Genomic DNA, 14,392 nt, shown 5'->3' with positions numbered 1-14,392 from the left:
TTTGTGGCCAAATTTAATGAGAAAAGATGAGGTTTTAAAATAGTGGCATGAAGTTCTCTCCTTTCTTTGTAGAATTACGATAATTTTGACTTTGTAACCTTTGAGTAAAATAACGTTTGTAAAGATTAAGCTCATTGAAATTTTTTATAAAAGTATTGCAGCAGAATTTGCTGCAGGGTTTTTGTTTTGTTTTGCTTATTTTTAAATTAACTGTTCAAGCTTTAGATACTGCAGGCTTTAGAGGGAGAACCCAAAATTTCAATTATGTTGACTTTTTATAAAGTGTGAGTTATGTAAGATTTGAATAAAAGTTTGCTACCAAGATGATTGCCTTATTGAATAGGTCACTACTAAGGCCCTTTAAGTGTTGATACCTGCCATTCGTGGAGACAGTGTAAATTCTACATAAGTGTAAGACAAGACAAGCCTCAGACCAGCAATAAATTATTCAGTTTGGCTAACTTTATTTTGTGCTGTTAATAATATCTACCAAAGTCTTCTGTCAACCCTTCAATAAGCTGAGTTAAAAGTAAATGGGGCTTTGTAGTGGGGCTACAAAATAAATAAAAGAAACTAAAGGATTACAGTTTGAACTCTTCAAGATGTAGGACCTAGTACTTGGGATCTCCTTATCCTGTGCTCTGGAAGTGGTCAGCATAATTAATGCTGATGTATGTTTTGGTGGTCTTTAGTGTTTTTGAAAAGCCAAAGTAGCCTTTCTTTAATTAGAAGTTTAGTTATTTTGTTCATAGTTGCAAAGCATATATAATGCATTTTCTGCTGAAAGATGATCATATTTAACAGGTACTTAGCAGACTATTGGTAAGATATTTACTGGTTAAAATTCCCTTTGTATTAGTGGGGGTATTTGTGGTTAGTTTGAAGAACTAAAACTAAAATGCCTCCTACTTTTAAGCATTGTGAGTACCGTGGAAATCCAAGTTAAAAGAAATAGTTCAAGTGTGTAGGAATAGCTAGATTTGCAGTCTCCATACATCCCAAAGTCCGTTTAGTTGAGATGCAATCAATAATTACCTTACAACCTTCCCATTATTCAGACAGTTGTAAAGTCATTTCATCCCAAAGGCTTCACCTCATTCTTTTATTATATAGTCTAGTAAAAGTTGGGTTATAGATTACGATGTAGAGTTTGTTTGTAGGGTTAAATAATCAGAGGACATTCAATAAAACTAGGGTGAGTGAAAACATAGATTCAAAGGCTTAGGCATGTGTCAGTAACGGGATGCTTGGGAGCAGGGAAAGGGGGATGTTTTCAAGACATTTACCTGTTACAAAATCCTAAAGACCAACTTTAGGAATATAGTATCAAATACAGCTGCTGCTTTACCATCTTTTCTTTTATTTTTCTTTTTTTTGTTTATATGTTTATAAAAAATAGGTTTACTTTTTCACTATAAATTTCAGAATTTAAAGAAAATTGTGTCTGGTTATAGTTTACTATTTTACCTACTTAAAAACTAATGTGATGGCTCTTTAAGAATTGGGTTTGACCAAAGTTCTTTGTTTTCAGGGAAAACTATTTAAAAGTTTTCTGAACCACAGCCTCTCAAGGGGGGAAAGGCTAATAGTAAGATTTGACTTTCTGACTGCGTGCAACTTGAGCTGGGCCTGCCTTCAGTTGGTATGCTAGTACATGCCAGAAGCATTACACTGGTTTAGCTACCCTAGTGAGTATGTAATGAATAGGTAAATTCTTCTAGTGGGGACAAAGGCTGTTTTATTAAAAGTCTAGGCTTTCATGCCTGTAGACCCTCATTATTAAATGCACCAAACGAACAGCTGTATTTAAAGCATTGGCCTTAGTAGATTAACTAACTTAGTGTCTTAGTTCCTTATGGATGAGTGAATTCAGTTCTCTACCAACTAATGCACAGAATCTAAATCCCATCCTGCACACAGTGGTTGGTGTCCTAGGTAGAGCACAACACCACCAACTGATCAAAGAGTACAAGAGAAGTTGGGAACACCTTGAGTCCTGTTGGACGTGATAGTGTTTCTTGACATGTATGCCACAGTGCCTTGACAGCCAGTTTGAGTCCCCACTCCTCCTGTGTTAACATTGCTTTCATCATGGATATTCTTTTTTTCCTACCTTGTTAACCTACTTTGTGCTTTATTTCAATAAGATGCTTATGGGGGTGGGAGAAAAAAAGTTTCAAAGCAATAATATTAGTTTTAAAAACTTTGCGCACATAGCTGGCTGGGTGTGGTGTCACACCTTTAATTTCAGCACTTGGGAGACAGAGGCAGGCAGATCTCTGCGTTCAAGGGCAGCGTGATCTACAAAGCAAGTCCAGGAGAGAGAGGGCGACACAGAGGAAACCCTGTCTGGAAAAAGAAAAAAAACAAAAAAAAAACAAAACAGAACAGAACAAAACAAAAAAGCACGCACACAAATGACCAAAACTAAAGACACACAAAATCTGAAGGATATGTCCTTCAAGAAAATGCGTAGATGGGGCAGGAGAGATGGCTCAGTGGTTATAGCAGGACACCTGGGTTTCACTCCAAGAACACACACACAGTGGTTTCCAAGTGTATGCACTTCCACTTGCAGGGCATCTAACAACCTTCGTGACTTCCTCCAGGACCATCTAGGCATGTACTGGATGTCCACACACACACACAGGCAAAGCTCATACACATGAAGTAAACAATACATCTTTTAAATGAATTCCTTGGAAATTTCACATATGCAAACAAAGTATCTCTTTTATTTAAAGTTTTTCCATATTCTTTCTCCTCCCCCAACCCCACTCAGACTCTTCTTACCTCCCCACCCACTCAACTTTATAGTTTTAGTTTCTCCGAAAAACAAAATACTAAAACTAAACAACAACAAACAATCCACTGGTCAGCTACTCCTGGGTAAAGGGCCTCTCCTAGAGTGTGGTTCATATACCCAGTGAAAGCTCACTGGAGAAACTTGTCTACTCACTTGGTTCTTGGTTAGCAGCGGGATTCTGTATGCACCTCCCCTCTCAGTACTGGGATCTCTGATTTGAACTGCCAGTCTCTGTGACCAGTCTCTGTGACGTCCATTCCTGTCATCCCGATGTGCATCAACAGACATTACTCTTTCCTGGGAGTCATCCAGCACCTCTGGCTCATGCAATCTTTCTGCCTCCTCAGCCCCAGAGATCCCTGAGCCTTGGTGGGGGGTTTGAAGAACACATCATGTTTAAGGCTGAGTGCTCCGAAGTCTATCACTGTCCAGCGTGGCTCTGAATTGATTACCAGTGGGAATCTTCTGTGGCGAGGACCCCACCAAGCGCGGGTCTGGGCGAATGCCCTCCACACTGGGTGTTTGCTCCCGCGTCTGCCTATCGGCTGTGAGCCTTGCGGTGATTACAGAGGCCCGGGCTGATACCCTTTGTCACACTCCCCTCACTTGTACAGCTTTCTTGTGTCTAATGAGGCTGTGACCCGAAGTGAACATGTTCCCACACTCACTGCACACGAAAGACTTGCTGTGCACTTTTTGGTGCTTCACGAGGTGAGATTTTTGGACGAAACACTTTCCTCATTCGCTACACCGGAAAAGGCTTTTCCCCATTGTGCACTCGGTCGTGATAAAAAAGGCTGGGTTTCTCCTTGAATGATTTCCCACAGTTCAAGCATGTATAGGGCTTCTCCCCGCTGTGCCATCGGTAGTGACTGGCGAGGCTGTCTCTGTTGCGGTACGATTCTCCACACTCAGTGAACTCGAAGGGCTTTTTCCCGTATGGACTCTCTAATGACACACCAAGCTGGCTTTGCTCCTGTACAATTTCCCACATTCGCTACACTTATAGGGCATTTCTCCCCTGTGGCCGTCCAGATGGTGAATGAGAGAGCTTTTGTAACTGAAAGCTCTTCCACATTTGCGGCATTTGAAACGCCTTTCTCCAGTGTGAATTCTCAAGTGCACGACGAGATGGGCATTTTGCGGGAAGGACCTCCCGCATTCAAGGCACTCATAAGGCCTTTCTCTGGTGTGTATGTTCTGGTGTCGGAGAAGCGGGAACTTACGACTAAAAGTTTGGCCACAGTCACTGCATTTGTGGTTTCCGTTCTCGGACTGAACAGACTCTGCGTTCTCAGAGCTTCCGTGTGGCTGCTCGGCGTTGGGAGTCACCTGGGAACCAAGAAGACCTGAGGGGCCCTGGGAGTCTATCACGTGCTCTGTGCTTTGTGACATTTTCTCTGGAGGGTCACTTCTGCCAGTCTTCATAGCTGGAATCCCGACCTGTGTCCTCTGTAAGGGTTTCTTAGCACATCTCTGCTTCTGCCGTTCAAGCACAGTCGCATCAACCCCTTCTTCGGGGGGAGCGCTCTGCTCAATGGATGATGCCTCACCCTCTCTGTCCCTACATCCTGAACACAGAGAAACACTCATGAACAGTATGGAGGCTATGAGGTGACAGATAACACATATTGCTCCTAGTGCCTGAGATTCTACAGAGAACAAGGGGCTAGTTCAGGGTGGTACGGGCCCATTACCATGCTGAAACTGTCAAGATCGTAGTCTGTAGGGGCCTTAGGGGCAGCAGGAACATAAACCAGAAACAAAGCAGGGAGGAGTGGGGAGGACCACAGCCCACTCCTCAACATACTCCTCGGCAATTGGCTTTCTGCAAGTCTCCCCTGCTGGAGTTGCAGGACACAGTGCAGAAAGAAGTCTATGCCCATAAGACATGGTAGCCAAAGAACCTATGTTCAAGGATGCTCAGGACTCACGAGTGCAGTAACGGAAACACTGCTTCAGTGGTGCAAAGATTGGTACATAAAGAACAGCTTTGGTTCAGAATTACAGGGAAACCAGAGGTGGAATCTGCCATTATCCTTTGCGTTGGCACCAAACCATTAGAATCGGTAGAAATATACTTCATACAAACCCCTCCGTAGTTTATACAACAGCAACATACACCCTCCAAGTACATGCCTCACATACCCAGAGCCTTGAATCTCAGCGTCGGGGTAAAGAGATCTCCTGAAGACTCCAGCTGAGTGATGTCATGGCCTCCAGCAGTGAGTCCTAAAGTCAAACAGGATAAGTGAACATTACATACTCGAGACAGTGATGCAAAGGACGGTGACCCGCAGGAGAAAACCCATAAGAATGGTCCTTAGAGGAGTGTCTTATGGGAAAATCCCATCAACAACGATGACACCAACCCAACAGTTACTGCCACAGACACACCCAATGCATGCCACTTAGAGGAAGAACGCTGTACCCAGATCATAGGGATGTCCTGTAGTCAGAGTCACCAGCCCATGAGAGCCATCAAGCTGAGCACTGTTATGCCCACTATATGGCTACGTATCCCATACTGTGTCCTATGCACCTTTCTGTGTGAGGGGGCAGGACAGTATTGTTCTAAGCCCAGGATTGTCACCAGTATTCTGCACTCCAGGATAGTTTGGAAATGATTCACCAAATATGGCACAGCTTTGGGAAAATGCATCCCTCTGTAGAAAAGAAGCTACACCCATCATAGACTGTCCTGATAAAATGGCTGCCCTTACCCAATGAGGCCATGAGGACAAAGATCTCCATCATCACACTTTGGTACAGGAGTCTCTGAGAGTCGTCAAGAAGTGTCCATTCTTCTTCCGAGAAGCAGACAGCCACGTCCTGAACCCCCACACGGCCCTGCCACAATGAAGATAGCTGAGTTCACATGAAACCTTGTTCTCCAAGACAACCTTGCCCACTGAGCGTCCTTCTCAGAGGGTATTAACCTCTGAAGCTACAGAAACCCAATCTTTCCTCAAGGCTTCTCTGACCGCTGTGTTCACCAACCGAACACAGCAGGTAGGTGGACAACAGAAGTCTATCTATTCTTCTTTACGACATTAAAAGCCCCTTGTTTCTACCAAATGCTTTACATGGGCTCCTATAGATGATCTTAACACATGTGACCATCTGTCCCACTCCACGATGCAAAAGCACATGGACAGGGGCTTGGAGGCCATGTATGAACACTTTACTTTCTTCAGTGCACCTGTATTTCTATTTAACATTCAAGTCCAGCTACTTAGCTACAGAGCAATGTACCCCCGTCTAACTCCAACCAAGAGCAAGCACACCTGAGGATTTCTGAGCATCGTCAATCCATCTCAGTCCCAGGCTTTCCATAGTGGTCATCACTGGAACTTCAGTGCCTCCGAATTTTAAGACGGTGCTGCCATAAGTGGAAACCTACGCTGGTTGGTCTTATGTCCACTTGATACACAAGCTAGAGCTATCTGAAAGAAAGGGACCTCGATTGAGAAGATGCTTATTCAGCTATAAGGCATTAAGGAGGGACTGATGAGAGAGGACCCAGCAAAACCTGTGTGTCCCATCGCTGAACTGGCAGTTCTAGGTTCTATAAGGAAGCAGGCTGAGCAAGGTAGGGGAAGTAAGCCAGTAAACAGCACCACTCCACTCCGTGGCCTGTGCATCAGCTCCTGCCTCCAGGTTCCTGTCTTGTTTGAGTTCCTGTCTTGACTTCCTTTGAGTAGCAAAATGAAAGTATAATCCAAAAAAACCTTTCCTCTCCAACTTGCATTTTGGTCATGGTGTTTCATTGTAGCAATAGAAACTCTAAGACAGGACATCTCTGTATAACCCCTGTACTGTACTTGGGGACCTTATTTTCGGTAAACATTTTCCCTGGCAAGTATATAGAATAGGGGGGGGGTAGCAGCAGAGTCCCAAGGCATTACAATCTCAGAAATCACTAGTGGGCATGAAACAAGTCACGGAACCAAGAGGGACCTGTGAAATGACAAAGCTCCGAGTAACAAGCTATGATGTTGGTATCCCCAAGGCTCACCTAAACCCTTTCTCACATCTACAGCAAGGCATACCCAACTGCCACCTGCACCCCAGTCCTCAAGGAGATCCCTCTCTGTCCTCTTGGGCAAGGAAGCAATATTCCCAGTCTTGTCTATTAGAACACAAGGAGAAGAATGTTACCCATGTTGCCTGGTGAAGAGGTGCATATCTTTAAATCCAGCTTTGGGAAGGAATAGGCAGGCACGTCTTTCTGAGAGCAGCCTACTAACCACAGTGAGTAGTGAGTTCAAAGCCATTTGGGCTACACAGTAAATCCAAGTCTCAAAAACAAAAAATCCATGCATGTATGGACATTATTGTGTTATACTTAGTTCACTGTGTGAAGTGCTAAAGAAAGGTGCTTCCTACACACACACTTTATTTTAGTGTGGTGGCGTATGTCTTTAACCTCAGCACATGGGAGGCAGAGGCAGGTGAATCTGTATGAGTTTGAGGCCAGCCTTGTCTACATAGTGAGTTCTAGGCCAGCCAGGGCTCTATAGCATGACTCTGTCTCAATCAATCAATCAATCAATCAATCAATCAATCAATCAATCAAACAAGCAGCTGTCAGTATAAACACTTGCATATGCTCTCAGAATATATCACTTTATTACATATATTCATTTCCTATATTTAATGAAGACTTATATCAGGCACAGTGGCACAGTCTTTAATCCCAGCATTTCAGAAGCTGAACCTGGTGGGACTCTAAAATCCACACAGGGAGTTCTGGATCAGCCAGGGCTACAGAGTGACCTCGTCTCAGGGGTAGGGGTCACTTCTGTGTGTGTGTCTAGATATCTATCTACCAAGAGAGTCGTATTAGGCATACACGGTTATCCTTGAACGCAAAGAAATCAGCCAACCTCTGGGGGTCAGGGTGGTGGATTAAAGGTTTGGGCAACCAAGCTCAGAGATGCTGGTTTTTTGTTTGTTTTTATTTTTTCTTACTTTATTTAAAAAAAAACAGAGATACGTGTACAGACTATTAAAAGCATTTTAGCATAAAATTATATGGTTATATTTTTGTCAGTACTTGATTTTTTTAAAGGTTTGATAGTATGCATTGAAATCTTACTATTTACAATGATCATCAAGTACATGTAAAACAAAATGTAACATGTAAAGTTCTCTTGTTGTGTAAAGATTAAACATAAAGATTTTTAAATACCAAAAATTGCCTCAAGGCTACGTTCTTAGCTCTTGAATTATTGATGATTTAAGGTCTAGGTGTACCACACTCTGAGTGGGTGCTATACACTTAATTTTTTTTTTCTAAGAAGGGCTGAGGCTTTCACTTTTTGGCCTTTCTTCTTTTTTTCTTTTCTTTTGAGCTTCATATTGTTTGTGAGTTGTTTTTTGTGTGTTCAGAGCTTTCTGTGGTTAGTATCCCATTATCAGTGACTGCATATTATGTCTGTTCTTTTGTGTCTGGGTTATCTCACTCAGGATGATATTCTCTAGATGCAGCCATTTTCCTAGGAATTTCAGAAAGTCATTGTTTCTGATAGCTGAGTAGTACTCTATTGTGTAAATGTACCACACTTTCTGTATCCATTCATCTGTTGAAGGACATCTGGGCTCTTTCCAGCTTCTGGCTATTATAAATAGGGCTGCTATGAACATGTGTCTTTATTGTATATTGAAGCAAGTGATGCTGTTTTTATTGCCACTGTTCAGGTATGGATCTTGAGCAGATTCTGTTGAAATTAATACCTTTCTGTTTGATAAATTAGACAGTTCAGAATCCTACTCTCTAATGACAGACTTCAAATCCTGCACACAACTCGACCCAGTGGAAGCTTTCCTAAGCCGGGTCCATCTGTCTCCTCCTTCACCTCAGATCCCACTTAGTAAGACTTAGTTTGTTTTGTTTTTCAGAGACAAACTCTGTCTGCATAGCCCCATGGCTTCAGACTCACGGTGAGCCTCCTGCTTCTGACTTCCAAGGGCCGCACTACCACACCCGTCTACTAGAACCCTTAATGTTCTCCTCACCAAACATCAGCCCGGGCGTTGTGTTGGTACTGGTGCCTAGTGACCTCTCTCAGCTCACACCCTTCCCCAGAATCCAAAAGTGAATGAGCGAGCTGCCCATAGGACACGCGAATTCTGATACTCTAGCATCGCCAAGGACAATCTGATCCCAAACTGTGAAACTGCTGTAGGAAGCTCTCAAACTGCCATCCTTCCAGATGGCCAGGGGGGAAAAAAAAGACCAGAAAAACTTAAAAATTTTAAGCTTTATTTGATGCACTTGGCCCATGGTGTCAGGGAGGCTGTCCTGACAGTGAAATCCTTGGCAGATTGTACATTTCGTCACGAAATCTGACCTGGCCCAATATAGCACAGAAAGCGAAGAAGGCAGCGCCTGTCCTCCCAACACCCCCCAAGCCAAGGCCTTGAAAGCTGAGGCCGTGCTGAGTCGTCCACAGCCACAAACCCGCAGGTCACCCACCTTCCGACGCCGCGAGACCCTGCGGCTCCCTACCATCAAATTCCCACTGACCACCAGTCAGTCCTGAAGGAAATGGGGGATCCAACGCTAGTGCTCGCCATGACGCGCATTTAGAGAGGGCTGACATGGCCGGCGGGGAGAAGAGAGCGTGCGCTCGTTTCTGATGCTCTAGATGTTGCCAGTCAGACTGGGACCATCTAAACATACAACTTTTTATTTCTTTAACAATAAAAAAAACAAACAAACAAAACAAAACAAAACAAAACAAAAAAAAAAAACCCAAAAAACGTGTTTTAGCGTCCTCTCCACCTCAGGAGTCCACACCAGCCCCGGAGTTTGCACACAGGACTAAAGGTCTCTCCTTGTCTCCTCGCACAACACTGATTCATCCAGGAGGTTGAGGCTTTGAGAACTTGGTCCAAAGTCTCCCCTGTTATAAACCTGTAGCCACCGGAATCTTTACAAATCAAACCCAGCTTCGTAAGTGCGCTGAGTCCTTCCCCCACTTAGTAAGGCAGGAGGCACATCAGATGTTAAGTGTCGCTGCAAACCTTAGGAGGTACACTCCATCAAGATGGCGTCAGATAGGCTTCCAGCACAGAAAGGAGACTCTAGTCCAAGACACCGTACCACACCATAGGACCTGCCCTGCCTTGCCCTGCCCCAGGGCTCTTGCATTCAGGTAGGACCACGCGGCTTTCCTGGGTCTGGGGTCCTGCCTAAGCGGATGCCATCACACCCTGCCGGCTAGTAGGGGACAGGGACATGGGGGGGGCGTCTTTGAACCAGACGTGCAGCGGGCCACACAGACTTCAGTCAGACTTCGGCACCAGAGGACGGGGTTCTTCTCCTTTGGCAGATTCCTATCCTGGACTACGCAATGAGATAACCCGCACTGAACAACTGGAAACCCAACCAGGATCTTTGAGAAGAGTCTTTGGCAGGCAAGGCTAAAAGTCCCGCCCAGCATGCTTTGCAACAACGGAGGCATCCATTTTGATTGGCTCCTTTTTTTTTTTTTTTTTTTTTTTTTTTTTTTTTTTTTTTTTAAGTTTTTCCACAGGCCAGCCTCGGGTATGCCACGCCTCGTGGCAAACTTTGTGCTCAGGGACAGTTGGCCAACACTAAAGGGACTCTGGGATTTTGTTGGTGGTGGTGGTAGTGGTGGTCCCCCCCCCCCCTTTTTTTCGTCCGTCTGCTTCTTGAAAATTTCTTAAATAAAACAGGAGTCGGGTTGCGAGTGGGATCTGGGAGGAGCTGGTAGAGAGAAAAGAATATGACCAATATATTGTATGAAAAATAAAAAATTAATTTTTTTTCAGCCAATGAAAATGGGTGTCTCCAAGACTAAAAATAGTGTCGAATCGAACTTAGTGAGTCGCCTGCAGGTAATTCTTTTCAAAGTGCCCGCATTGGTTGATCAGGTCTGCGCAAACTGGCTTTACCCTGTATTGACAGTAGAGGCAGAAATCTGTCACCACAAGTGACCTGCTCAAGCTTTGGCTAGGGACTGCCAAGTTCTTCCACCTTGCTCTCCAAAAGAGCCCCACTGCAGGAGCATGTCAGAATGCGTATATCAAGTGAATTCTGAGTGATCTCTGGCCTGATTTCTTTGATTGTTCCACGGCCTAGGAGCACTGGGCCATGGCACATGAGATCCAGACCGGTAGTTCTGGAAGGGTAAACTTCACCTCAACCACTCTTAGGAGTGGAAGATGGGGATTTCTGGTCTACACTGAGGCCCGTTAAGACAAAGCTTCCTCATCTTAGCTTCTACAATCTAATTTCTAGGTCTGGGGAGAGAATTGATAATTTGGTGTTTTGTTTTCTGAGACAAGGTTTCTCTGCATCGCCACCCAGCTGAGGAATTCCCTATTATGTTACATGTATCCTTTTCTCCCTTTAAGAGTTAATTTAGGTGCTAGAAAAAGATGGCTCAAAGGTTAAAGGAGCTTGCTTGCTGCTCAAGCAGAGGACCTGATTCAGTTTCCATGGCAAATCCATTTCCAGGGCATCTGATGCCCCCTTCTGGTCTCCACAGAAACACAGACACGCAGGCACCCAAGATACAGACACATAAAGCAAATCCTTTCCAGTGTTTATCCACTTGGGCTTGTCAATCCCCTGCCCTGGAGATCTTGCCCTCTTTTACCTGGAATTCTGAACCCCCAAGAAATCTGAGTCCCCCTGAGAGATTCTAAGATGAGGTGACTCTGAGTTTATCCTCTGCAGACTACCTCCTCGAACTTTCACAGTTTACCTTAGGCAGCCTGAAGAGCCTCCCTTATTCTCACTGGCTTTTTGAGACCAGGTTTCTCTGTGTATCTCTGGGTATTCTGAAACTCACTTTATAGATCAGGCTGAATTCAGAGATTGGACTGTTTCTGTCATCTGGGAGTGTGTGTGTGTGTGGGGGGGGAGGGAGATCAAAGGTGTGTACATACATCATTTTTAAGGTGTATTCTTAATTTTGTGCTTTTTCTTGTCTTTGTGTGTGTATATGTATCTGCTATAGTCTTAAAATTTCTTGTGAATGTGTGTGTGTGTCAGTGTTTATTTTGCCTTTATTTTAGGGGGCCAGTTACTCACTTTATAGTCCTGCCTAGGCCAGAACTCTAGGTAGACTAGGGTGGGTTTTAATGGACAGATCTGTCTGCTTTCGCCTCTTGAGTGCTGGGATTGAGGTACATCTGGGTTTGTTTTGACGTCAGAACAAGTATCCAAGTCCATTTTCTTCTTTGTTCTTCAGTGTTTTGTGACAGACTTCATTCTGTGTTGTTGATAGGCCTCAGGCTCTTGACTCTCATCCTGTAGTCTCCTGAACACCAGGACTGGATGTGCACCAGCTTGTTAGGACCCCACCAGGGAGAACAGCAACACTATCACAATTTCTAAGCCGGATTCGAAGCAAGCTTCGTTAAAGGCAGGGAAAATGTCCAGTACTGCAGGCAGCAGCAGGGAACATCTCAGACGCAGCAGACAAAGCAGACAGCGCTGGCCTGTCAAGAAAGGCCTTTATTCCGGATGAGGAAACACACACATAGAGAGGGAGACTCTGGAAGTTGGAGTCCAGCCTCTCCTTAGGGAGTAGTTTTTGATTCCTTAACAAAGACAAAACAAAACAAAAGACAAACAGTAACCCCCACAAACTCTTTGAAGTGTTTTCTGTTATTCCCACCAGGTGAGAATAAGATGGACACCACAATTGTTTTGAGCCAAATTTGGAGCATGCTTTCTTAAATTCTCCTCAGGATGATGGGCGCTGGCTGGGTCCATCCCTAGGATGCTCAGAGCATGGCACCAAGTTACATTAGTCAGAGGCTTATATAAAGGTAAACCCCACAAGGACACGCACTTCCTGGCCTCACCTAATCACGGCAAGCACGCACCATGCCATACTTCCTGCCCACATATCTCCTGCCTATCAAGCAGATCCTGTGCAAGTTGGGGCAACCAACCTTGTTTATGAAAGTGAAAACATGTGACTTGTATTAAATAGCCCCTAACATTCCAGAAAGTTATGTGCCCTGGGACAAGTGGCACTTACAGGTTAGAGGCATTCTTGTTTTATAGAACTCTTAAGCACAGTAATTAAAACTTAAAATATAACTTTAGCCCACACAGACACTCAGCTGTTTTCAGTTCTCAGTTCTGCCCTGATCTGTCAAGGCAGCAGCAATGTTTAAGTCTTGACAGATCCAAGACATTGTGTGTAGGTATACCCTTTAATCCCAGCACTGAAACGGCAGATCTCTCTGAGTCTGAGGCCAGCCTGTTGTACAAAGTAAATTAGGTCAGGGCCATATAGAGAGACACTGTCTCAAAACAAAAACAAATCAATGAATAAATGAATGGATAAGTAGACGTTAACTAAATGTCAAATGTTTTCAAGCAAATGCTAAGGTCTCATAATATTTTATAGTGGTTAATTGTCCATTCTGGATGAATATTGGCCCAGTACTGTTTCAGTAAGTACTTGCTAAAAAATTTAGACTGGCCAGCCCTGAGAATTCAGCTCTTGGTTTCATCTAACTGCCAGGGGTACATTCCCAAGGAGGGAATTCTGCTGAGGACTCTTCCAAAGGGACAGGGGATCATCCCTTTTCTGTGAAAACTGAGGACCTGGGGCACAAGTAGGCTGTGCTGTCTGCATGACTGACATCCCTTTGGTCCACAGGAAAAGGCCAGCTGAGCAAATCTACGATACCAACAGGCAGGTCTTCACACAGAATCCTTACACTATAGAAGAATGGTTCTCTGCCATGGCTCTCAAGCCCCATGCAGGTCATAGGTCAGATAGCCCGCTTATCAGATACATCACAAATTCACCATAGCAAAATGACAGTTATGAAGTAGTAATAAATAATTTTGTGGTTGGGGGGTCACAACAACATGAGGAACTCTATTAAAGGGTCACAGTGTTAGGAAGGTTGAGGGCTACTATCAAGGTTGTAGCCACAACTAACTGTTCATCTCCTTACCTGTGGAAGGAGTGCTACCTAAAAGGCCTCATCCTCTGTTCCTTCACAGTTCTTTAGAAGCAAGTGTTAAAATTATCCTTCAGACAAGGCTAGGCTGTGTGAGGTCCTACCCTCCATCGACTGCCTTTACTTATCCTTGGTTTAAGTTGTTACTTGAGAAATGGCAATTCCCTCTTCTGGGTTGTCTTATTAGACAAACAAACAAACAAATGAATGAAAAAGGGAAACCAGGTGTTTGGGCACACACCTTAGATTCCAGCACTTGGGAGGCAGAGGCAGGCAGATCTGATTTCAAAGCAAGCCTGGGCTACAAAGTGAAACTCAACCTCAAAGAATCTGGAGTGGAGCTGCTACTGGAGAGATAGCCCAGGGGTTAGGAATGCTTTGTTTCTTCATCCTGTCCAGAGGATGCCGGTCAGATCCCAGGACCTAATTCTGGTAGCTCACAGCAGCTGACCAGTAATTTTGGCTCCTAGGAATCCAATTTCTGTTGCCCCCGGAGGTAAATATATACATATGCATGCCTACTCTTACTCATAAACACCCATGTAAATAAAAGTAAAATCTATGGGGGGCAGAGGCAGCCATTTCCGATCTCTGGGTGCTCTGCTCGGAGGCAGGCCC

The sequence above is a fragment of the Micromys minutus genome (genome assembly GCF_963924665.1).
Source record: "Micromys minutus genome assembly, chromosome: 30".
Classification (NCBI taxonomy): domain Eukaryota; kingdom Metazoa; phylum Chordata; class Mammalia; order Rodentia; family Muridae; genus Micromys; species Micromys minutus.
This window is presented reverse-complemented; position numbering follows the sequence as displayed.